The sequence below is a fragment of the Hemibagrus wyckioides genome, linkage group LG09, assembly GCF_019097595.1.
Source record: "Hemibagrus wyckioides isolate EC202008001 linkage group LG09, SWU_Hwy_1.0, whole genome shotgun sequence".
NCBI classification, from domain to species: domain Eukaryota; kingdom Metazoa; phylum Chordata; class Actinopteri; order Siluriformes; family Bagridae; genus Hemibagrus; species Hemibagrus wyckioides.
This window is the reverse complement of record NC_080718.1, coordinates 19681824-19708278: the sequence shown is the minus strand read 5'-3', so window position 1 is coordinate 19708278 and position 26455 is coordinate 19681824. Positions and strand designations below refer to the sequence as shown.

The 26455-nt window shown below is 37.2% G+C and overlaps 1 long non-coding RNA gene across 1 annotated transcript; it reads left to right on the top strand.

Moving 5' to 3' along the window:
* Positions 1–403: 403 nt before the first annotated feature.
* On the top strand, positions 404–25923 carry LOC131359709 (uncharacterized). Its single transcript, XR_009205806.1, has 4 exons — positions 404–474; positions 583–633; positions 24901–24973; positions 25503–25923. It is a non-coding gene; the product is annotated as an uncharacterized LOC131359709 (long non-coding RNA).
* The last annotated feature ends 532 nt before the right edge of the window (positions 25924–26455 follow it).

Sequence of the window (26455 nt, the reverse complement as noted above, 5' to 3'; positions counted from 1 at the left end):
TTTAACTAATAAGGTTTAAATAGCTAGCAGAATATTAGGAGATTTGATCATTACTTTAAGGACAGAATTATTAAACATGAACTAATATTCCACATAGGAGTTTAATTTAATTTCTGGTGATAGCAAAATCCTTTTATGAAATCACCTTAATGAAATAATGTCATGCACTGTGCAATATTTACCTGCCTATAGGCATCATGTCAGGCTTTAGGCTCAGTGATGGAGATCAATGTTAATGTGTAGAAATGCTTTGTATAGCTAATGTGACTTAGTGATTTTAATCCGGCAAGCAGTCATCTCACTAACCAATATGTTTTCTTTTTTGAGCAGGAAAAACAAAACTATTTAAAACACCATTTTCTCTTTATTTCTTGTGGGGAAACAAATTTATGAATGTTTAATTCAGGAAAAAACTGTGAGAGAGCGTGGAGTAATTAAACATTTAACTCTGCATAGAGGAGTTTTCATTTTAAGGTTAGTGCTGTCAGAAATCCTTTCTTATTTCTGTATTACAGTTCTGTTATTTTCTTTACAATATCTCTAACTTTAGAAATGATATTAATATGCTTTTGTTTTCTTTAGACTGACTTCCCCAGACTCCAGAGAACTCGAATTACAACACGAGTGTTAAAGGTGTGTAAATGTGTGCAGTGCATCTCAGTTCTGCTCTCTATCTAACGTTGCTTTATTTTGTAGAAATTCCGAATTATAACAAATCCATATTTAGCTCATTTATTTCCTATAGTTATACTAAATATTTATGAATAAATGAATAGCCTTGCATAGTTAAGTGTGAAGTGACATTAAATGATTCGGAAGAAAAAAATCTCCCTCAGGTTTAGTAGTACAGGGCAAAAACTTTTTGCTTTGCCAGTTTCTTTGTGTTATTTTTATTATTTTTAAGAGGGTATTTAAGATATTTGAATCTACAGTTTGTTTTTAATTCTGACACAGCATTTCATGTGTGCCTAAAAATACCTCACAGAAATATAAATATGTTATGATATGTCTTATGTGCTAGAATTGTTATAACTCAAAAGCATTCACCGACAGCATGAGTTCGTTTAGGCGTGCCGTTCCTGATTGTAGTCACGTCTTGCGTGTGCGTGTGTGTGTGAGGTGATGGTCAGGACTGTCTGCTCTCAGTCTGAGCATAGCAGATAAATATCTGGGATGTTAAGGCAGCATTAGTGTCGGTGGATATAAAAGGCTGAGGTCAGGCAGGACTGCGTCTGTTTCCTCTTTCAGGTATCAGAGAATCAGAGGTCGGGGAAGCGGTCTGTGTAATAGGCATAAAAGGATCAGTGTAGTGGGGTGGTTTGAAAAAAAAAAAGATAAAATCAAAGCGTTGTAATGGCTCTAAAAGCAGGGATCAGAGGTGCTGGGTTTGGGTGCAAGCTGGCCGGAGAGTCTGCGGTGTGTGTAAGGCTTTTGGGAGGAGGAGGAGGAGAGAAAGGGGGAGAGAGAGAGTGAGAGAGAGAGAGAGAGAGAGAGAGAGAGGCGACATGTAAACAGGCCAGTGGTACACACAGTGCCGTTAACCAGCTGTGAAGCCTGCACACAGTGGGAGATGAATTTGCAAAGGATGTTTCCCTGTGATATCCAAGAGACGCTCCACTGATCTCTGCTCCTCGGCTCTCGGCACACTATTGTAGTGCTAAGCACTGCGTTTCTAATGGCACCCCTACACCTTAACGTCTGGGATGCAATTATATTCCCTCCTGCATGAGAGGTGCACTATCTAGCACTGTCTAGCTTCTGCTTTGTGCAGTTTCTTTGTGTGTGTGTGTGTGTGTTCTTAGGTAGCATAAAAATAATCCTGCTCATCAGGTTATTTCTATTATTTACATTACTGCTCATTTAGATTTATATTTCCAAATATAATTGCATTAGTCATGTTTCAAGAAATGACGTATATGCTTTTATGTATTTCACAATTCTCCCAGGAATTTTCGGAGATATTGTATATTTTGGTCTAGTGTATTATTACATAATGTTTTGTTTCTGCTCTCACGCATTCTTAGTTTTGAAATTCTGATTTTAACCCCCTGTAAGCTAGAACCCAAAGCATCAAATTATTGAGAAAAAAAAATGTATCATTGACACACAAACACCCCATGTAATTTCATAGCAATAATTTACACCATAAAGTACAAGACGTGTTTGGGGCAGCATTTTAAAGCAGGAATAATTTTTCATTAATTTTATTAGCATTTAATGAAGCTAATTAGATGCCAAGTAATTAAACGTAATTGTGCTCACAATGGCCTCCTCCCTTGTTGTAAATTGCCTCAAAAAACATGTGTATTATGAAGAAATTTATTGGATTAATCGGGGATAGATAATGCTTTTGGATGGTATTTCATCCTGAATGGGAGAAAGCTGAAACAAAGACTGCAGCACAGGCTCATTAATCTTTGTCAGAGGGAAGCTCCGGTGCCATTTGCATGAGTGAGGTGGCAGAGCTGCAGAACGGCCCCCAGATTTCTCCAAACTGTTAACGGTGCGTCAATCAGGTCTAACCTAGTAATACACTCTCTAAGGAGAGGAAAGGGCAGCCCTTCAGTCGTGGCCCCGAAAGCAACCATTTCTGCTCAGCACTAATTACTCTGACATAAGGAAGTTTAAAGAGTATAATAATAAGAGAATAATAGCGGTATGGCTCTTTTTTTTTTTAAAGAAGCATAAATAGGCTGGAAATCTTCTATTGCTCTCTATTTTTTTTCAGCACATTTTTTTTATTTATTTATTTATTTATTTATTTATTTATTTATTTATTTATTTATTTATTTATTTATTTATTTATCATATTTGTTTATTTATTTGCATTTTTCCTATTTGTTTATTTATTTGCATTTTTTCTCTTTCTTTCTTTCTTTCTTTCTTTCTTTCTTTCTTTCTTTCTTTCTTTCTTTCTTTCTTTCTTTCTTTCTTTCTAAATTATTTTTTACATGTTTATTTATTTATTTATTTATTTGCATTTTCTTCTTTCTTTCTTTCTTTCTTTCTTTCTTTCTTTCTTTCTTTCTTTCTTTCTTTCTTTCTTTCTTTCTTTCTTTCTTTCTAAATTATTTAATCTATTAATCTATTTATTTATTTATTTATTTTAATGTTTTTCTTTCTGTTTATTTATCTGTCTGCTTTGTTTGTTTACATATATTTTTTTCTCTTTGTTTATTTATTTATCCACTTGTTTGTTTGTTTGTTTTCCTTTGTATGTTTTTTACTTATTTAATTTTTCTACTTTGTATGGTTTGATGCAGTTGATTATCCCACACAGGTAAATTCAGTGGAAATGAAATGCCTCAAAAAATCCCCCTCATTCTCTTAATGCAAAGCAAACTTTACCTTCACTCTCTTCTTTCTTTCTTTTATTTATTACGATTGTAACAGTGTACTGGAGGTCATCACCGAGGCATTTGAACCGATAATTGGGTTCAGTTGTGATGCGGCGTGTGGTTCAAAAAAAAAGAAGAAGCAGCATCTCTCCAAACACTGATGTCTTTGTTGAGTTCCCACACTGAGTTCTAATTATCTCAACAGGAACTTAAAACAGAGAATTTGAAATCTGCAAAATAGGCACGCTGTTCTGTGTGTGCATGTGTTTGTGTGTATTCGAGAGAGAGAGAGAGAGAGAGAGAGAGAGAGAGAGATGCAGGCAGGCAGTCAGGCAGGCGTGTATCTCAGTGTCTGGGCTGCCACTACCTCTGCCGCCACGGCTCACGCTGGGTTTTTCTCTCCCCCATTCCTAATATCCTGGAGGCATTTTTCTCATTATCAAATATTGTTTGATGTCTTTGTTTCTTGATGATTAACCGTGGTCACCAAACACTGGTCTGGATTGTTTAAAATTTAATTTTCATCTCTGAAGTGCCCAGAGAGCGTCTGACTGGTGGGGATGCACATATTTTATGTATGCTATTTTTCACGCTGAAACGTCAAAAAAAAAAAAAGAAAGGATGCGATGAAAAAAAAAAAAAAGAGGCTGGTAATTTTCCAGGAGCATCATTAGAGTATTCGGAACGTAATTTATCATCATTGCGCTTGTCTTTTTAGGCTCAGTAAATGAATATACGGCTGCGTGGTGCTTCACATTAAAGACGGAAGCGTGAATTACCTTAGCGCCTCCTTAGTGAGCGGATCAGATTTTACACGCACTTAAAGGATTTTTGTTGTTTAGTCTCACTTAGATTTTATGTAGCAATGAAAAAGATTGGATTCGCAATTATAATCCCAGCTGCATCCCAGTTCTTTTGGAGAGCGTGTGCATGTAAACACGTGATAGTTGGAGAGGCTTGGAGGATGGATGGCTCGGTTAAGTGATCCAAGATTCATGATATATTTATGACATTGTAAGCAAACAAATAGGGGAGAGACACTCTGCGGTAATGTCACCATGTCAAAGCCATACTGAAGACGTGAAATATCTCCGTATCTCGGGGCTGAATAGCCCGCCATTGTATCTGCCTAATGACATTATCTAGTAAAATTTGGAGAGAAAGAGAAATGGCAGAAATGAACAGTACCATTGTCTGCCGTGTTATTTAAACAAATTGCGAGTGAAAAGGCAGCGAGGGAGAGAAAGACAGCGAGAGAGGGAGAGACGGCTTGGTAAATGAAAGGTTACGCTTTGCCCTGTGTGTTTGTATTGTCAATAACTGGAGAAGGCTGTCAAGAAAGTGGAGAGATAAAGGTCAATAACTCTGACAAATGTGTTTGTATTTGTACACTCCCGCTGATAGCACCGCGCCGCCCGAGCCCACGTTTCACACTCCGCAACAATAACACAAATATTTCCGCTAATAATAGAATAGTAATTATTTTAACAGAGCAACCTGTAGCTACAGCTCAAACCAGCAGAATGTCACTCAAGTGTATCACAGGGGGGAAAAAAGAAGGCATCGGATATTCGTGACGATGAAGTGCAAACAGACGACGATTACGTTTCCAGATTATTTCGTGTATTCTTCCTTTCGGCTGAATAAACATGCCTCCCGGTGAATCATGACAAATTCAGTCCGGAGGTTAAAAGAAAGAAGAAGAAGAAAAAAAAGCACTCATGATAACAAATGCAGATTCCACATGTGCTTCAGGTTTTATGATTTTTACACACATCACTCTCATGATGATATGTTCAGTGAGTTTAGTGTTAGGGGAATGTGTATTCTAATCGCTTTATTAGCTCTAGGATCAGTATAGGCGTATAGTGGAGTGATCATTTTTTAACAGTCACAGCGTAATGGTGGACGTCAGAGGAATGGCTCGGCGCTGATGCTGTTTTAATTGCTGGATAAGGAGCCATGTTTGGTGTATGTGCTCGGTTGCTATAGGGACCCCGGAGCTTTCGTGACAGGTTTATCTGGTGTGTTATGTAAAAGGAGGTGTTAGCTCTTACGGTTAGGCCACGTGCGCAGAAACAATTTCGGAGAACATCAGCTGACGCGTGCGTATGCAAATATATGTGTTTGAACAAGTCGATATATTCCATGTTTGCTTGTTGAATGTCTTTTAGATTTGTTTGATTTTTATTCGTTTGCCATTTTTCAAGGCTGGCCTGAAAGCATCATGCGTGTTATGTATTACAATATGTAATATAATGTCTATTTTTTTTTTAATTTAATTTTTTTTTTTTTTTTTTTTTGGAGTGTTTATTCTGAAGTTTTTAGGATTAATATGCTGTAAATGGTTCCATCTATTTTTAGAGTGTTTATTGTTAGGTTTCGAGTAAATGTAGAAGAAATGGTTGTGTCTATTTTTGTGAGTATTTATTGTGGTTCCAAAATAGTTCCAATTTTAGTTTGTTGATGCACTTCATAATGAAGCCTTGTTTTATTACTGAAGCCTAGAACTTTCTTTTATGTGACTAAAAGAAATAAAGTGAACCAGGCAAAATAAAAAAAAAAAAAAGAAAAGATAATCTGAAATATATTTGTTTCTGTACTGTTGCGAGCAGGTTTATAAAGCCGAATGTGCTTTTAGTGGAAATATTAATTCCACGGGGAAAGCAGGATTTTCCTACCTCCTCTTTTCCCTCTGCCGGCCGTATTACTCGCTGGTTTACATTTCATGTGATTATGTAAATGCAGAGCCGTTTCTGTGCATTATGGGCCGGCGCATTGTCAAGATCTTTTGCAAAGCAGTCAAGTAGCTATTTCTGTATTCTGTTATTATCTGAGAGTGCAACAAAGAAAGTCTTTTGTTTGCAGTTTTTGCTGCACGGCTCCTCTCTCTCTCTCTCTCTCTCTCTCTCTCTCTCTCTCTCTCTCTCTCTCTCTCTCTCTCTCTCTCTCTGTCTGTCTCTCGTTCATGACTTGCTACTGTCCCCTAGTGGCAGTCAGCTCCTTTCCTTCCCTGGTTTGAGGTAGTGGAAAAGACTTTTGGAGCTCAACTGCTTCTGTGTGTGTGTGTGTGTGTGTGTGTGTGTATGTGTGTGTGTATGCCCTCCTTCCACTGGTTATCAAACTCAAATATTTGAAGCACATATTTGTCGTATTGCATGTCAGAGGGCTCTAAAGGTCCAATTATGCGTGTGTGTGTCCACAGCGGTTTACCTTTCAATAGGCAGCTTAATCAGTGTCAACAAAAACAGGAACCCCGAAGCTCGCCATCTATTGTGGGGCTGTAACTTGTGTCAATAAGGCATTGTTTTCACCAAGTGACACGTTGAAAGCCAGGCGAGAATGTTATCAGACCTGTGGAATAGGGCATGCTGATAATTGTGCTAAAATGCAAGTATGATTATTTGGACAAGCCCAGTGTAAATGCTGCAGGGGAACAGCTCGGATATCCACCCACCATTCTGTAACATGCTTCCGGCATATAGGAGATATGAGCAAAGTTGAACTTTACAGTCAATCACTGTGATGGGATTTTACGTAATGTCAAAATGGCAAACGTTTAAAATTTTATATTTATATTTTTTAAAAATTTAAAAAATTAAAAATAATTTAATAATAATTTAAAAAATAATTTTTTTAAATAATATTCATAGTGCAATTTAATAATTGAGGCTGTGTTTAGCATATAACTTTATACTGTTAAGTAAAAAAAAAAGCATTTGGTCTGAATTGATCATATTTATGAGTGCTTTGCTGCGCAGAATTTTGAAGCTGCCTCTAATAATGAAGAGTGCTAACCGTCTCAGCTGACAGTTCACGGATGTGAAGTCAAGTCACTCATGTCAAATGACCAATTAAATGGGGTATAGACGATGGCACGCTGGCCTCTAGTGCCTAAAGCCTCTTGGGAGAGAGATGAGATGAGAGTCGCCTTCATTCCTAAGCCATTTAAGATCCCCATCATTATTCATTACAATGCTGCACCATGAGCCAGTTTGAGATGTGTTTAATTGTATGTCATTTATTTAAAGCCAAATATAGAAGCGGATAAAAAAAGGGGTGTAATTTATAAGATGTTTTCATTTTTAGATATTTTAATTTATTAATTTTATGTGTAATATTTTTGTCAAATTAAAAAAATTAATTATGATTTTATTTAATTATATTATTATAAGTATTTTTTGATATATTATTTGTATTTATTCATATAATAATTTAAACGATAAAATTAATAATAATAATACTTATATTATAATATATATATATATATATATATATATATATATATATATATATATATATATGTAAATTGACAATAAATTTGGTTCAGCTGGCTAGGAAACTATTGTGTCCAGTTGTAGGCATGACTGTTTCACACCTGTTCTAGTGTCCAGAGAATGAATATATTTGCTTAGTCTTTAAGATCCAAATTAGCTGAGATTGATCAAACGTCGTGAGGATTAACATCCCATTTCCACACACAAAGCTGACTTCTCTTTTTTTGTTTGCCGGATCGTTGGCTTTCAGCGTTCACCTCTGACCCCAGACGTGCTGTTTCAAACCGTGGAGAGCCTTCACTTCTACAGAAACCCTGCGCAAATAAATCCCATCTTTTCCTCCTGGCCTTGTTTTTACCATTCTGTCTCTTAGAACTCCCCCCCCCCCCCCCCAATACTCCACTTTAAGTCAAGCAGATCCATGCTACATTAAAACTCAGGATTTTTTTTAATTGTTTTTTTTTTATATATATTTACATCCTTATTACTTTAGATTCACTTGTCTTTGAGTCAGGGCTCTTATCTAAATTTAGTTGTGACATGTCTGAAAGTCAGTGTGCTAGATGAAGATTAATTACAGCCGCGTGAGCAGGAAAAAAAACAAAGCGCAGATCACAAGCTTCCTTCAGACCTGTGCGTGGTTTACATGAACACACAGGTGCACATGTGACAGAGTGTGTGTGTGTGTATGTGAGAAAGAGACTTCCAATAAACACATAACTGCTTCATTGGTTGTAGAATTTCACTGAACATACTGCAGCACTTGCAGATATTTAGGGTCACATCAGAGGATAAATATTTTGACGAGGAAAATGGAGGCCAGACTTTAGACACGTACATCATGCCGGGACATGCTCTCGGGCATTGCCGTATGCACTGATGAAAGCGCTAACGACTGAGTTTATGAAAATAAACTATTTCATTCTATAAGGACTTTTTTTTTTCTACAGTTAAATATATAGGTAAGCGTCTTGCATGTCAGTACACGTGTGCGAGGTCATGCAGCTCTTCATTTACAATGCGTCTTACGGACCTTGTTAATTTTTACAGCCCAAGTTAATTTTCTATTTTGTTAGGGTGTGAATTTCAAGGCAAATTGATTCTGGAGGAAATATATATTGTAGAACAGGCGAGATTTATAACTGTGCTAGTTATGGAAAAGTATTACTGGTCTCGGGGGAGGCCCAAATGACTCTTTACGGCTGGGGTGAGGACGGCCTAGCTGCTGATGAAGAAACCGGTTTCTTCATGTCTGTTGTATCGGAGTCGCTTCTTCGTTCTCTGAAGCGTCTCCTTCTTTCTCCCCTTTCCTCTTATTGCCGTCCTCCTCCTACCTCACTAGCCGCTAGCCAAAAACTAACTCCTCTTTTATTGCACCATTTCAGCACCATACTTTTACTTTAAGAAATGAAAAAGTATTACTGGTATAAATGGAAAAGTATTACTTTTAAAAAGTAAATGTTGCAGTTATTTGGGTTATGATTGCGTTGTTATTATTATAACCTTAATTTGTAGGGTTTTATAAATGTGAAGCTTAAGGTACCACATGTCCTCAATTTGCCTATTAGGATTATGACATATTGGAACTAGCTCTTGTTAAGGGAAAGGCCAGAACTCATGACAGTGGCCTCCTAAAAGGCATTTTATTGAATGCATCCCCAATACGTGATAATGTGACATTTTAAAAAATGGTTGACCTTTCCATCAGGATAGCACCTGCGTTTGCACCTGGTACTCTCGCTTGAACTCATTTATTCACAAGACAGAGAGTTGCGAAAAGGAAAGATTTCTGCACAAGCTTTATCCTCTTCCTATATAGCTATTTTTAGAGAGTTGAACAAATTTAGGTGTATTTCACATCTTAAGAGTTTTTTTTTTTTTTTTTTTTTGCTTACAAAATTTGATCTGAAAGGATGCAGCCGTCATAATGAAGGAATTATAAGTGTGTCATTTAGAGTTTTTCTCCTACCAGGAACAGTGTTAAAATAATTAATAAAAAGCAAAAAATAAATAAATAAATAAATAAAAGGAGAGAGAGAACAATCACTGACTATAGGGCAGAGACTTCCTGTAGTTTAAATTTATCTCCACAATGAGATTTATTGTTTTAGCTATAAAAAGACATAACTCAACAAAGAAATAATAAATCTCTGGCAATCTACTATTTTCTTCCCACCGTATCAGAGCCAAAAGAACAGAACAGAACAGAAAAATGCCCTTTTCCACTTTATTTCGTTAGCATTTTTTAATTTCACTGTGCTAATTGAATAGCGGATTATAAACATGTGTACAGTCCTGATTCGCAGTGATTTAATGAGTTCGCTGGCAGTGGCCCATTCATCATATCTCCTAATGAGCTGAGATACACTGACAAGTCAGTCAAGGCTCTGAGTGCAGCTCTGTCACTTTGCTTTAGCACATGGTGCTAACCAAGATCGCAGCTCAGATAGAGGAGGCCACGTTTTGCAGTCGGTTTGTGTTTCTTTGTGTGCGGCTGTGAAAAATGTGCATGTGTGTATACATGCGGATCTGGCAGTCCAGGCGTAAACATGGCTGTGTTTTGGTGGGACAACTTTTCTTCTTCCAAATGTTTTTCTCTTTGTAAGACTTTTTTTTATTTTCAGTTAAAGCAACAGCCTGCCTATGAAGATACTGTATCTCAGAGCCTAATTTTACTTATTAATATTAACACATCATAGGAGTCCTGGCTCAAATGGCTTCTTTTTAAAGATAAGATAAGATAAGATGAGATAAGATAAATAAGATAAGATAAGATAGAACGTTATTAATCCCAAAGGAAATTCTTTTGCCAGAGTCTGCTTCAGATTACAAGGGAAATAAATATAAATGAAATAATCAGTATACACAAAATTTATACAAAAGTACAAAAAAGGGTCTTGGGAACTAAGAACCTATTGCACATGGTGTGGTGTTGCACATGATATGATGAAAAAGTCAAATATAAATTAAATTTACCAAAACAATTTGAACATGGTGCCTGGTCTGTACATATGGATTTAATAAACTGACGTTTGTATGCTATATTTTACACACCTTATTTTTTAAGAGCACAAGTACAAGGGTCAAATGGAAAAAGTGTGACATAAATTGGAAATAATCTTTTATGCAGACCTGGAACATTTACACTGATAGGTTATGTGGAGGAACAAATAAATAAATTGCAAATAAACAATGCAAAAATGAATTCAAAATGAAGTTCATTTAATGTAGATTACATTAGAGCAGAGTGATATAACGATATCATAATATTATCATGAAAACATTTTTATGGGATATATTGGTTATCATGATAATATTCATAATATTCATATTCATTAATATACATTTTTTATATTAAAATTAAAGGGTTTTTTTTCGTTTCCTTTTTTTTTTAATAATTCCAAATTTAAGGATAAAAGTTTGCACTTAATCTTTAAAATTGTAAAAAGTTGTTTCAATCTGACATATTTGTATAATCAAGAAGTTATTTTTATATGTATTTAAGATATTGTTTTTATACCTGTGTCATTGCTGAGACACACTAGCAGGAAGAACTTTTTCAGCAGCATCACTACATCATGCATCACCAAAAAGGTTCACCAGCCTCTCGTTCCATCTTATCTGCATTTCCCTTGCCAGCTGCAGAGCCTAAATGAAATTTATTAGGCTTTGGAGTAACTAATCATTTCTGTGCGGTAATTACGGATTAGCCTCTCATCGGGGGATGCTGCTGCTGAGGGCTGCCCGGGTTTTCCAGTTGGTATAAGAGCCTGTGGAGGCGATGGGTTTGCCAAACCTTCATACGCTGATGTACAGTTTCAGAAGACTCTGTGGCGCTCCTGAGCCTCGCTTTGGACTGGCGCTGGCGTTTTCAGTGCAACATTAATGATGTCGTCTCGAAATGCTGCAGACATGTTTGAGGGATTTATGAAAGAGAGGCTGGGTCCCTTTAGACAGGAGCAGAATGCACCATCTCTGGAGCTGCTGTGCTGTCAGAGAGCCAGTGGAGTTGTGCTGTAAAAGAAAGTCTCACTTGCCAACACATGTGCCAGGAAGAGAAGCAGAAGAAAATAGAAATAGCAGATAGCTCCAGAAGAACAATGTCTTTCTGTTTTTGACGAGGAAACTTTAATGATGTGCTGCTCTGAAAGCATCTGGTGATGAATACCCAATTCTCCAACATGCATGCATGGACATATGCAAACATATACACACGTCCTGTAGATCCAAACCCACCGGTGCATCTCTGTACTCTCCAAGGAGCGGAGCTTTCCCATAGCTCTCTTCTGACAGGAGCCCACAGTCGTGGAGTTTTCCTGCTGAAAGGTGCGTTATTACTCTTCAATGCTTGCATATAAACCAGCAGAGAATTTCACTGTCAGGGTTTCAGGGTCTCCGAAATCCCGCGTGTCTGATTTCATTATAAATAAAACTCAAAACCATCAGGCAGCTGCCAGAATCTCCGCATTAAAAGTTATTAATGCAGCATTTTTTTCTCCATTAATTACTTTTCACTTCAAGGGATCGCAACAAATTCAAATGAATTTACTGTAAATGATTTGTCCAGAAATAATAATAAATAGCATCAATCACACCACAAAGTAATCCACCATGTACCAAATCAAATCAAAGATCTGTTTACAGTAGGTAAAAACGACCTTTTAATCCTACTTTTTCCTTCTACAACCCCGCAAGATGAGCGGCTTCTATAAGGTTTAATATGCAGCCATGTTGTCAGTATGATTTTTATAAGGTGTCACACACGCAACAGAATTTTTTTCCATACAGAACATATAAAACACTAGTATGACACGCCTGACAGTTTTACCAATTTGTCAATATGAAAATAACAGCCATCAGAGGATAATGGCGAAGGAGGCGATCACGTTCAAACTCAGGCCTTTTAAGAGCACTAGGGCTGGCCCTTCTCTGCACTAATGGAGCACAGGAAAATGGCCGTGTCACTCCTGTCAACGTATGGTGCTTTAAACCAAGACGGTGGTTGCTTTCCACCCAGGCCAATAATTCCGTGCCATTAAAAGTGTACGAAGGAGGGTCTGCGAAGGAATGGCTTTACACGCTCTTCGACAGAGTGCTTGAATGCAATCCCCAAGCCCACCATCACCCCCTCTTAGCCCCCCACCCATCCCCTCCTAATTCCCCATCACTTTCTCACAGGAAACTTTTGGCATGGGTTGAAAGCATAACGACTGGTTGCGCTACTAAAGTGATCATAAAGTCAATCATGTGGCCAGAATTACCGAGCAATCTCAGTCAGGCGCTCCTGCTTTCACTGCCGTGTCAGAGGTGCTGCCTATATGTTGTGAGTGCACTTGAAAGGTAGGTGGCTAAAACAGGAGCCGACCGCCTACAGTGGATCCTTGTATCTTTGACACCGTCGTAGCAAGGAAGCAGCTGTCCCGCAATTATCCACATTATAGGCATTCAGAGGTGAACTAATGATTCATCCAAACTGCAGAGAAAACAATGATATTCCCATGTGCTATTAGCCAGTGCCTGGTCTTTACTTGATTATTGGTGTAGCTGCTGTTGTTTTACACACGTGAATGTGGGTTATATTATCTGTAGATTCTAAGGTATGTTTCACATTTTGTTAAAATAAATACTGAAAGAAATTTTCATGTGTCCAAGGCTGCCTAGTTTATTGCTTCTTAATTATTATCTAACTGTTGGGTTGTGCAAAATTCCTACAAACCACCTTTATTTTTAATGTTCTGTGATCATTTTGGCTAATTACAGATATGTTTTCTTTGTGCAATTTTTTTTTTCTTTTCTCCTGTAATTAATCTTGCTGGTGTGAATTATTTTAGTCCACAGATAAAGTTGAGTGAATTTGCGTGTATTGTGCAGCTTGACATTCTCATAAAATTAGGTTTCTAAGGAGTTCCTTGGAGATGTAAAGATCCTCCTCTGTTTAAAGACATTGGAACGCTCTCTGATAGGAAAATGCTCTGTTGTAGTATTCTACATAAAACCTTTATAGGTTCCCCAGAGGCCCAGCTGACCCGAAAAAAAACTTTTAGTTCAGTTCGGTTAGGTTTCTAGATGCAATGTTATCGTTACCAAACTCTGTTTTTTCTTCGGAATAAAAAAAGTCATGATTCATGACGTTATACAGGAAAAGCACTGTGACTAAACGAGCAATTTTACTTATTTTTAATGGTGCTGTATATGTCACAGTTTAATCATACATGAAAACCCAAGACAACTGTGTAAATTATCCTTTCTCTTCAATCTCAGCTGGCGTGCAGTATTTATACCTCTTACACCACAGTGATTTGCCAGCTAATGCAATTTGTATTTATTAATGAATGACATTTATACTTTCTAACTGTTTATAGTTGCATTTAATGTTTCACAATGTCCACAAAACAAGTTATCACTTACATTATAGTGGCTATAAACAGTAGCTCCCTCACCATCTTCGGTGTTTTCTCTCTGTTGAAGTCAATAAATGGAATTAAATTTGCGTCGAGTTTCGAGTACTGAGACCGAATGTTACCGAGAAAGCAGAAGGTCCTCTGTCTTGTTGTCTCTCGTGTGGCGGAAAACGTACTGACCATTACAAAGCACCGACACTTGAGTCAAAAATAATCGAACAATTATATTTATCTGTTTATCTGTTGATTACAAACGTTACAGTAGGTTGTGGAGGTTGTCTGCCATACAGGTTGCTGTAGATGGGTTTTTACTGTAGAAATGAATTAATATTCTTGAAACTTTCCGACCAATCACATTCAAGCATCCAATACCATTGGTATAAAATGATAAAATTAAACATTAATCCCGTACCACATTTGGTCACATGTATAAGATTCTGAGAAGCTGATCTCACCTTACAAAGTGAAAGCATTGAAGTGACTGTAGAACTTGCTTAGCTGCCTGTGTTTAAACAGAAACAACGACTAAAGTGATATCTTTACTTCTATCTATAGGAAAGGCAGTAAACAGAGTTGGAAACTGTGGTTTACATTTAAATGTTGAAGTAGGATGTGATCAGACTATCAGTGAGAAGAATTGGTGCCCAGCTACTTGGAGAGGGATATTACAGTTGGGTTGCAGTGCAGTACACACTTGCACATTTGAGAGTTCATTGCTGCAAAACCCACAGATGAGTCATACTTCACCATGTCCTCAACAAGTCCTCTGCACTGAGGTGTTCCCGTGTTTCTTTTTTTTTTAATGCTGTGGGTGGCATTTTGCTGGCACGGATTGGGTTCGCTTGTAGAATTGGTGCCAAGGTGCAATGGAATGTGTAATAACAGTGTGCACTGAATAGCTTACAAAGAAACTTTATGTTGATTTTTCCTTTACCTGTCACTCGTCTGTAGTTTGCATTGTAGTAAGAGTAAATACCCCGCAGCTTTCCGAGACTTCACATGAATGTGACAATAACAGTGAAATTCCGCGTGAGAAAACGCAATGCCTGAGCGCTGAACCTAAGAGCAGCGTGATTGGGAGTACGTTTTCAGTGTGGTGACTGACTTTGTCAGCGTATGAGTTTTACATGTTCTCTCTTTGTCTGTGTGGGTTGTCTCCAGATTCTCTGTTTTCCTTCAACCTCCCAAAACCATGCTAGTCTAAAATGCCCCAGGTGTGAATGAACGTGTGTGTGCATGGTGCCCTGAGATGGACTGCAATCCCTTTTAGGGTGTGTCCCATTTAGGGATATGCTTCGGATCCGCCGCAACTCTGACCAGGATAAATCTCCAGAGATATAGACAATTTGTGCTCTGTTTGCATCTTCAGCCATGCCCATTTGAAATTGTCAAAGGACCAGACGAGGTTCTTTCCAACCCGTAAAAGTTGCACTAATGTTAAAACCATGTGCCGTCCCTTGTGTCTGTGTAGAGTAGACAGTGCAGTGTGGTTTTATGCATACAGATAAACATGGGCTTCTGGGCCTGTCAGTGCCTGCTGCAGGGGGCCTACACTCCTCACACTTAAAACAATGTTGCTCTTCAGTGTGTGTGAAGAGAGTACGAGTCAGCAATGGGAAACACCTGTGGAGGGGTGAGGAGGCACACAGCCAAAGTTCCACAGAGCAGTGGCGCAGGCTGACCCAAACCCACTGGCCCATGAGGTGTGGAAAGGAGGAAGTGTGAGGAATTTGGTCACAGTTTTGTCTCATTTCTCGCACCGTAAACACAGCAAAGGAGCTCGCCCCTCTCGGAGGTTTTGTCGGCCCATCAAGGGTTGTGCACCATAGCAAACGTATTTAAAGAGTCGTTGCTCTCTATTGTAGTGTAAGAGTGACTTTTACTTTTGTTATAGTGACAGAGCAGTGTGTATGAGAGAGTTATGTGCACGGGAATGGACCAATTAAATTTAATTATTCCCACAGTTTTAGTTGGATATTAATATTGCATGCTGTCAGAGAAATGTCTCCATGTCGAGTTGATGTCTGCATGGCCCTCGTGAAAGGAGCCTGTGTGGCATGACGACATTTTGATTAAAAGCATTCGTGCCCTCAGCAGGCCCCCCAGCTTCAAAGCTTGTTTGAAATGATTGTGGTGAAAAGAGCTCAGCCTTTTTCCAATTGGAGGATTTTAATACTTATAGCTGTACTATGTAATGCTTCTATATTTAGTGTTTACAGTAAATCCTGAAGCAAAAAACATCAATAGTACATTCAGTTTTACAATTTTCCTGTGTGTTGCTTTGGGAAAGTCGGTGTTATAATGATGTTATAATAATGTAATAATAAAGTTATAATAAAGGTATAATAATAATAATAATAATAATAGTAATTCAATTCCGTTTTATTCATCTAGTGATATTAACAATAAAGCAGCTTTAGAGAAATATATATTAAGGATATGAATTATACGTTTTAAATTTATCCTTCATGAGTGAGCCAGAGGCAACATTGGCAAATGTTGAGACGATATTAAGAGAGGAAAAAAGGGAACCCGTCCTCATCTAGATGTCACATTGCTATAATTTTTATTATTAACTATAATAATATAATATATATATATATATATATATATATATATATATATATATATATATAATTATATATTATTATATAATTATGTATGATTATATGTGATATATATATATATTTATTTTTATTATTATTATTATTATTATTATTATTATTATTATCAATTTATCTTTTTCTCTGGGTTCTCCGGTTTCCTCCAACATCCCTAAAAACATGCTGGTTGGTGGAATTGATCTGCTATATTTCCACTAGATGTGAGTGAATGTGGGAATTTTTGTGTGTATCCAATCCCGTATAAACCCATCCAGTGTATATTCATGCGTCTTGATGAATCATACATCAGGCTGTAGATGAACCACAAGCCTGATCAGGATAAGGCAGCTACTGACGATGAATGAATGATAATACGGTTTATTTCTGAAGCACCTTCCAGTTTCTGCGGATTAGCTTGTTTTGCTTCTGTCCACTTCACAATGACTTTACATAGGTGACAAACCTTGATATTGTGAGCCAGTACAAACCAAATGAATGGTACTATGATGTCTTTTAATGAATAATCAGTGGAGCTGCATATTAAGTAGAAGTCACACCAGGCTATTAGCTTTTTATCTGGAGATGTTTCGTTTTAGATTATATTATCATATTTAGATATTTTGAGACAAATCTTGCTAAATCCTTTTAAGCCTGTATTGTTAGCTGTAATGCCAAGCTGTATTACTGTATCATATGGCATAAAACACAAGCTCTCGAGATCGTCGTGAGATTTTTTAACATTTTTTTTTTTAAATTATTGAAACTAAGAACCAGTTTTTTAACCCTAGGTAGTTTAAGCCACTCTGATCCTGCTGTGGATTTAGCGCTGTTGATAATGGCTGCTCCGGTAGTGATTACTGTTTGAGTACAGTAGTCTGCTCATATCTAATATTCCTCACTGTCATTAATGTTGAAACAGTGCTGAAGCCAGGTGTTAGAGTCTGCATAATAAATCCTCTATCAGTAAATCATGACAGTGAAAAATGTCCAGAGTTTGACATCCCTGTAATTTGAAATCATTTTCTATCAGCCATGTGCAGGAATTGTACCACAACTTCCCTGACAGTGTAATAAGTGCCTTTTCTTCGCACTTTCTAGCGAAACTCACAAATATGTCAACCGTATGTTTAAGTTAGCCCACCTGCCTATGATTTCAGCTAAATTAACTAAATTAGCTAAGATATGTTTTACTACGAGTGTGTCAGAGTCACCGCTGGGGAACATATCTCGAAAAGCTCAAAGCCATTTGAGCCGCACAAACACAGGCAATAATTAACGGCTGCATGTTTGTTATTAAGTTCCAGCCACTGCGTCATTCACAGTGCTTCAAGCCTGTAATGGAGGTGAACTTTAAAAAGGTCCCTTTAATTGCAGACTGAGGCCCCTGATCAGATTATGTATTAGTCTGTATATTGGCCTCCTCATTATGATTAGAAAAGAGGAATGTGTCTCATGCCGTAATGCTGAAGTAATGAGTAAAGGTCATCGTAATGGGATTCAGCTTAGCGAGAACCCAATCCACTTCCTAATGAGAGGGACAGACACTGCCTCACAAATATATAAAAAAAGGTTTTAATTGCATCCTTTTGTTATTTTCTCCTTCCCCCTTTTGTCATACTCCCAGGGGAATAATCAGCAGCTTGTATGGTTCTAATATTTTAATGAAATGTTTCTTTTGTGTGAAGCATTGTTGCCTAATTGTCATCGTGATCAGAGCTAAATATGAAATAGGCCTACGCACATATTTGAGCTCCACATCCCCGCATCATCATTGCTCACTGAAAATGATTTTCTGCCTTAGACTCGTGAAAAAGAAGAGCTTGGAAAAATGCTAATAAACATTTATGACAGGCAATTTGATGTGGCAAATAACTAAAGTCAAGATATTGTGTCTGTTAGTCTGTGTGGTTATTGTGTGTGTGTGTGTGTGTGTGTGAGGGAGCAGGGAATAAAACACTTTAAGACATGCTGTTAGAAAATAATCAATGACACCCAGAAGTTTCCTGTAACAGCACATCCTGAAAGTTTTTTCTGCTCCTACCACAGCAGTTGTGAAGGATTATAGTTCTGAAAATGTATTAATGATGGCAGAATGGCATGTTAGCTTCTCTTATCACATAGTTATATAGACATTATTACCTAGCTATGTAGATTTATATATATATATATATATATATATATATATATATATATATATATATATATATATAGTCTATATTACTATATATTTTTTCTTTCCTATACATCAGAACATGTAAAGGAAAGCACTGACACTGGAGCTGCATCCAGAAAAAAAAACTTTTCTTATTGGCGAAAATTATGTTTTTATCTTATTCAACTATTATGTTTTTATTTTATTATATTTTATTTATTTATTTTTTTTATGTTTTTTTATAAGCCCGATGCTTTAGATCCCTGTGAGTGATTTATAGAAAGGGTATATACAGCTCTGGAAAAAAAAAAAAGAGACCACTGCCCAATCTCCAGATTTGAACCCTATTGAAAACCTCTGGAATGTCATCAAGAGGATGATGGATGGTCACAAACCATCAAGCAAAGCTGAGTTGTTTGCTTTTTTGCAAAAAGAGTGGTATAAAGTTCCCCAACAGCAATGTGAAAACCTGGTGGAGAGCATGGAGCCAAAACACATGCAGATTTTATTTGAGTTATTAAAGCTCTGCAAATACTGCATGATCTTGGGTTATTTTGATGTGTTGTCATTTCCTTTAAATATACACTCTAAATAACAATAGTTATATTTTAAATTTAGGAGAAATATTGTCAGCAGTTCACAAAAAATGAAACAAAACTGTTCATCTCACCAATACATGACCTGTAAGAAAAACACATAAGAAACTCATTATTTTTGCAGTGGTCTCTTATTTTTTTCCAGAGCTGTATACTTAAGAATATAAACTTAAATAAATTAAAAAAAACGATTAAATTTATATAAACTTAAATATAAATAAAATATTATTTCAATTCTGACCAATCAGATATATTTAGTGCTTCACCTCTTACAGATGAGAAACCTTACTCCTGAAACTTTCTCCTGAAACTTTTTACTACACGTACTATAAATATCTCAGGTCAAAACGTCATGGGTAAACATACTGAAATCCAGAATTGACATTAACTGCTAGCAAGTAAACACGCCGCTGGTTAAATATAACCTGCTGTACAGTAAGTGAGCAGTTTCTGCTGAGGGCTTTTTGTCTTTGAGGTTGTTTTGTCTTTTTTACGGTTGAATGGTGCCTCTCGGAGTAAGTAAATGTAAAAGCAGGTTATAATAGCATAAATTAATCCCCAAATATCAGCTCAGAATTGTTGCCCTGCTGCGTCCTTTCTACCTCTCTTCCTTTCTCTCTCTCCACATCTTATGTTTTCTCCTGGTCTTTTAAAAGTACTTTGGCTCTTGCTTTCTGTCACAGGGCACACGCTATACTCCACACAGGCAGAGGTGACGCCTTTTTTTGCACCCAGCCATTTTTGAAGACTCATTTCACGGCTTAATTTCCCATAACTGCCTGGCAACATCATCGCCGGTTAAGATGAAATAATGATAAATAATTTTAAACTGTCAGACTGAGCTGCAAAAAAAGTACTTTAAAGGCTCTAGCTTTGGCAGAGTGAAAAGGGGGGCAGCGGGAAGAGAATCGTTTAGCTCCAGCTCAATAAGGCTCAGTGCACTGCATTAAAGTGTGCTGGGTTTTAAAGGTGATAAAAGACCCAGGCAGAGAATATCACTCTGTAGATAAGAAAGTCGCTCTCCCTCCATCGGCTACATCCCTTTATTGCATCTGGCAGCAAATTAAGGCTGGTGTGAGGAGGGAGAAAAAAAACAAAACCTCAGGCGAGGACTACCTTCAGTGGATCGCTGGCTTCCTCGACACTGACATTATTCTAGGATTTTAGATGTCCTTCGATGATGATGATGACGATTAACTATAAAAAAGATATAGGCCAATAAAAGTCCAAAAAGGCAGGTGTTCACTGTAGGGACCTGGGGCTATGTTACACATGCTCCCTGCCTCTAGTTTTCCTCTGCATTGATTTTTTCTGGCTGATTACCTTTCTTATTTATGTGGAGTGGACTGAATATGAATGATATGGAAGTTTAGTTTGTAGCTTTAGTTCGTATGAATAGGTAGGTCAGCTCGGTTTAGGGCTGCCAGGAGCTATTTATTGAATAAATGTAAATTTTATAATTTTATATGAAAGGCAAAAAAATCCACATTTACAGTCACGTTTTACATCTAGTTAGATAAATTAAATATATTAAAATGTATTCCCTAAATGATGCTTTTTTGTAGAGAGATAGAGAATGGTGTCTGAATAAATACCTTTTATGGGTATCAAGTCAGATCTTCTTCTTCTTTCGGCTTTTCCCTTCAGGGGTCACGACAGCGAATCATCTCTCTCCACCTATCCCTATCTTCTGCATCCTCAACACTTGCACCCACTAGCTTCATATCCTCATTTATTACATCCATATACCTCCTCTTTGGCCTTCCTCTTTGCCTCCTGCCTGGCAGTTCCATGTCCAACATTCTCCTACCAATATACTCACTCTCCCTCCTCTGAACATGTCCAAACCATCTTAATCTGGCACCTTTATCAAGTCAGATAATCTGCGATAATTTATACTTATAGTTTAATATATAAATATATTCAAAATTAATGTTAAAGAACTACCAAAATGTCTCAAAGGACTTCCTTATGTTCTCTGGATTTGTAGTCTACAGTGTCATTATGTCATATCCTGTGCAGTGAGCATACATATGTATATATATATATATATATATATATATATATATATATATATATATATATATATATATATATATATATATATATATATATATATAGTGAATAAAGACCACATTGAAAATCTGGGATTTTTATTTTTATGGTTTTTTTATTATTTTTTTTTAAAATTGGAAATAAACAGAAATCATTTTGAAATATTTAAAACAGGGAAATGATTTATATCCATGATTCTGCACTCTTTCTAGTTTTTTTGTTTCAATCTAAGCAAATGTGTGATAATGACCACGTTAACTGTTTTCTACCAAAAGTCAGATTTTCCCTCTTGCATAATCTGTGCTCTTGAAAAATGCGTTTGGGATTTGGTCTAAAATGGATCGGAAGGTTTTTTTCCACAAATGTTGGAGTCCATGCCATTGAGTTCACCCTGTCAGTAAAGCAGAAAGGTTCCATATCAAATACAAACCCTGAAATTCATGTAAACAGTACAAAGATTTGTTTTTTTGCTCAAGTTCTTGTCAATAATGTAATTTATAATGAAGATTGCATAGATATACTGTATTTATTGAGAATATGCATACAAGTAGAAAACATGCAAATGCACTATAGAAGTCACAGGAATGAACAAAAACAGAGAGAAATAGGAAAAGTCCAGATACAAAGTAAATGCGAGTCTAGAAGTTTGTTGAATTTGCTTTTGTGTTGCAAGAGCTTAACAAACTAATCCGTTAAAGGTCGATTAGTTGAGCGTGATGTTTATTTAATGTTTATATGTGTTCCAAAAGAGGTATTTACCAGTCCTAGTGCTGTCACAATTGTTTGTGCTGCAAACCTGCTTTTTAGGATTTTTAGGGCATTAGGAATTGATTGCATAGGCATGAACAGACTGGTCTGGTATTATCTGTACCTTAGAAGTATTATTATTATCTTGAATGAAAATATGTGTGGTAATAACTCTGTCATTTCTGCCATTAGATTAAAAATAATAATTAAAAAAGCATTTATGTGTGTAGAAGTGTTATTAAATTAGTCATTACACACGTGTTGACAGCTGACTGAAGCATGCACCCTGTGTTATATAGTGTAAGGTGTGTATAATAAAGGAAGCGGGTGTTTAGGTACGCTGTAGTCCTGTACTTTCCTCTTCTCTCCAGTGGGTTTGGGGAGCTACGCTGCTGGCGGTTTTGTGATGTGCCACACACTCTGTGATCCCCACCGGAGACACACACACGCAGCAAAGACAAAACCCCACAGATGCAAGCAGGAAATAATCAGGGCAACGTTCAGAGAAGTGCAAATATTTTGTGAGCACTTGAAAAAACAACACACGTTAAACAACAAATCCTCCACCCTGGCAGCACCCTAACCTTACCCCCGAGTGCATTTGCATAAAACATTAAGCTGAACAAAATGATTACACCTGACAAGCCGAGTTGGAGGGAAAGCATCGCCGGTGGCAGCAAGTTATGTGCGAAATCGTGCAATCGTTTCTTCGTCGAAGAACTGTTTCAAGACTGGCTTTTCTAAGCAGCGTTATGGCGCGGGCGAGCGATTAATCTCAGGCTTTTGTTTTTGTCTGGGAGCCCCTCCACCCCTCTGTGTCCCTCCTACAAATCCAATTAATCAGCCTTAAATCAGGTTACTCTGCACCTCGCTGATAGGGCATTGTGATGGATATGCCAAAATTGATCTGAGGCACTGTGTTTTTATGCGGCTGCGCTCTGTAAAATCGTGCCTCCGCTATTTTGTATTATGCTCCTAAATGTTTGTCTTGTAATGCAATTAAAGCACACACGTACGCCTCCCCCGCATCCCCTCATCATTGTTTTCAGCATGCAGCAAATTCACATGCAGTCATGTTCTGACAGTACCATTTAACCCGAGGTGAAATGAAATAATTCTGGGAGATATTAAAAGAATCAGAGCGCTAAGGTTGTCACGCTGGTTCATATTCGAGAAGATGAACATCAAAACATTAATGTGCTTCTTATTTTTTTTTTCCTTTCCACTTGAGTGACTGATGAAAATCCTGAGTGTTTGAGCACTGGGATGAAGGATGACTCCTAGATAAAACCGAGAGAAAGAGATTATTTCACACTTTCATATTCTCTCCCGGATGGGGGCGGGAGGTGGTAGTATTTGGCAGAATATTTGCAAGCACAAACTTAAGGAATGAGTGGTGATAAGAGCTGACGGCGACAGAAGCAGGCGTGATTTTTAGCATGACAGACGGCGTCAAAAACCCCTGTGACGCTGTCACACTGACAAACTTTTCAAAGGAATGATGCGCAGACGTGCGGTTAGTGAAGTGTGCTGCGAGCCTCGCTTACAGTCTTGGCCCCGCAGTTAGGGAGTGTAGACTCACGCATTCCACAGTTCCTCAGCATACCTACAGCAACAAACCTTAACCCTTTTTACCAGGACTCGGACGAAATCCACTCATCTGACACTTTCAATCAGTATAAACAAATGAATTATTTTATCTCTGCAAGTCTGATAGGAAATTAGTCAAGACACTGTTGCCTTTCAACGTGAGATGTGTCTATCTTCACATAAGCTTACACAGAATTTTGGTGGTTGAAGATAACACCAAATTTTAGATATTTAGGAACAAGCGCTTGGGGCATCTCAGAGAGCAGAAATGGGTTTGACATCACCATTTACTTAGAAGATTAAACATTTGGGTTGTTGTTGTTGTTTTTTTAAACATTTCTGTGAATATTTTTGAGCTTAGTACGGTAGATAAAAACAGAAATATTTATAAAAGAAAAAAAACCTACAAATCCTTAAAGCACTTAAGAATTGCCCCTAGTAAGGTAGGTCAAAAAAAATACTTATTAAAATAAAAAATAACTACACGTTCTTGAAGCAATAAATAAATCCAATGCTGAATAAAAACAGACAAAAAAATCATTTTCTGCCCTCTGCTAAAAAGAGTCAAACACATATCAGCATACTGCTTTTAATATCTGACCAACACCTAAGCAGCAATTGAATAAAAGTATTTTTACTAGTGCTCTCAGACTTGTATTTGCAGTTCAGCTTTTGTGTTTAAAAGCTGAATATCTGTTAAAGGTGTGCGTTGATGTTTATTCAGTCTGCAGTAGCGTAACTTCAGAGATTATTTAATGTTCTTATGTGTTTCAAAAGAGCAATTTACCAGTCCTAGTGCTGTCACAATTGTTTGTGCTGCAAACCTGCTTAGATTTTAGGGAATTAGGGAACTGATTGCATAGGCATGAAAGGACAGCTTAAGAATGTCTGGTATTATCCGTACCGTAGTAGTATTATTATCTTAAATGAGAATATAACGTACATTTCTGTCATATCTGCCAGTCAATTTATGTAGCTAGAACTGTCTTTGCATTGCATTTAGCCATTTCGCACATCTGTTAACACCTGACTGAGGCATGCACCCAATATCAAGTGCACATGAAATAGAAAGCAGCTGCTTTGAAGCCTCGCTGTCATATTCTGCTTTATCTGTGTTTAGTAACTGCTTTATCTCGGTCAGGGTTGTGGAGGATCCGGAGAATGTCTCGGGAATGCTGGACACGAGGCAAGAACTTAATGGGACACAACTGCAGGTCAGCATACACACACACATTCACATCTAGGAGTGATTTAAAGTAGCCAGTCGATCAACAGGAGGAAACCAGAGACCCTGGAAGAAACCCATGCAGAGACGCACAGAAACTCCCACTGAGAGGGAAAAAAAAGCTTGTTGATTATATATGATTCATATCCATATGTCAGTTTCACATAGTGACATTGACGCATCCAGCATGATTCAATCACGTATTTTCGAAGCCATGAATTAACTCCAACACTAAGATGAGAATCGAACCCACACCACTGGTGCTTTTCTGTTTTAATTGTCCTCAATTAATTACTATAGTTATATTTCCTGTCAGGGCCCAGATCCTTCGAGAGGTTTTACACTTTAACCGGTTTACATTAATACTACATGAAGTGATCCCGCTCACTCTGCATCATCCACTCTAGTCATTAGAAACTTGTTCAAATATATGAAAGAATGTTTTGTTGAGAAATGTACTATTTTTATGTCTGCGTATGTTTTATTTTTTTTTGACTGATTACATATTCCTTTCTCAGTGTAGACTGTAACCTGAGCTCGGGATCACGGCAGGGGGCTTGGAGCTGTGAGTTGTCGTAAATTGGTTATGATTCTATATCTATGAAGGTACCTGTAAGTGAATGTTTTGAGACAGGCGTGGGAGGCAGCATATATCATCACACTGCTTACGCTACAAACATATTATAACAGTCATTAAATTTAAAAGTCTGTTTAGTCAAGACATAAAAAGTCAAGTTAGTCGAGACATAATCACCTTCTGTTAGGGAAAAATAAGTATTCCTGACTAGAAATAAAACCCAAAATATATACAAGTAGCTTATCTGTCCACTCTAATCTTCTCTGTTTTTTGTTGGCCACCATATTTTTTTTATCAGACCGGACGACACACAGGATTATGGGAGAGCATGCACGGGAGCATGCATGCAAAAATCAGTCAGATGCACCTAATGCACCTAAGAAAGCAGACATTTCATTCGGACTTGATTGTACCATAGACATCATTTTTAGATGATGGAAACATTAATTATGTAAAAACCATAAAACAAAAATGCTGTATGAAATATATAAGAGCCTATATGAAAGGTCTCTTGGAAGAATTATTTTATATTTCTTATCAAAGATTTCTCTCTTAAATTGAAACTGTATAAAAAGCATTATATAGTATGAGGAGAAATAATTACGCTTTAAGACATTAAAGCCTATGGATCTGTGACTGCTTTACATTCAAAGTAGTGTAGCAGTTGGTGCAGAAAATTTCATGTTTGTGCGCACACACACACACACACACACACACATCTTCATTGAATTTCTCTTTAAAGGGTTCTTTAAAAGTATAGTGCACTCATCTATCTTTTAAAGAGATTTTTTTTTTATCCATGCCTAAACTCTGCGTAGCTTTTACACTGACTGTGTGATATTTGTGTGGTGGTCAGAGAAAAAAAACAATAAACATCTGATGTTGCTGAGGCTG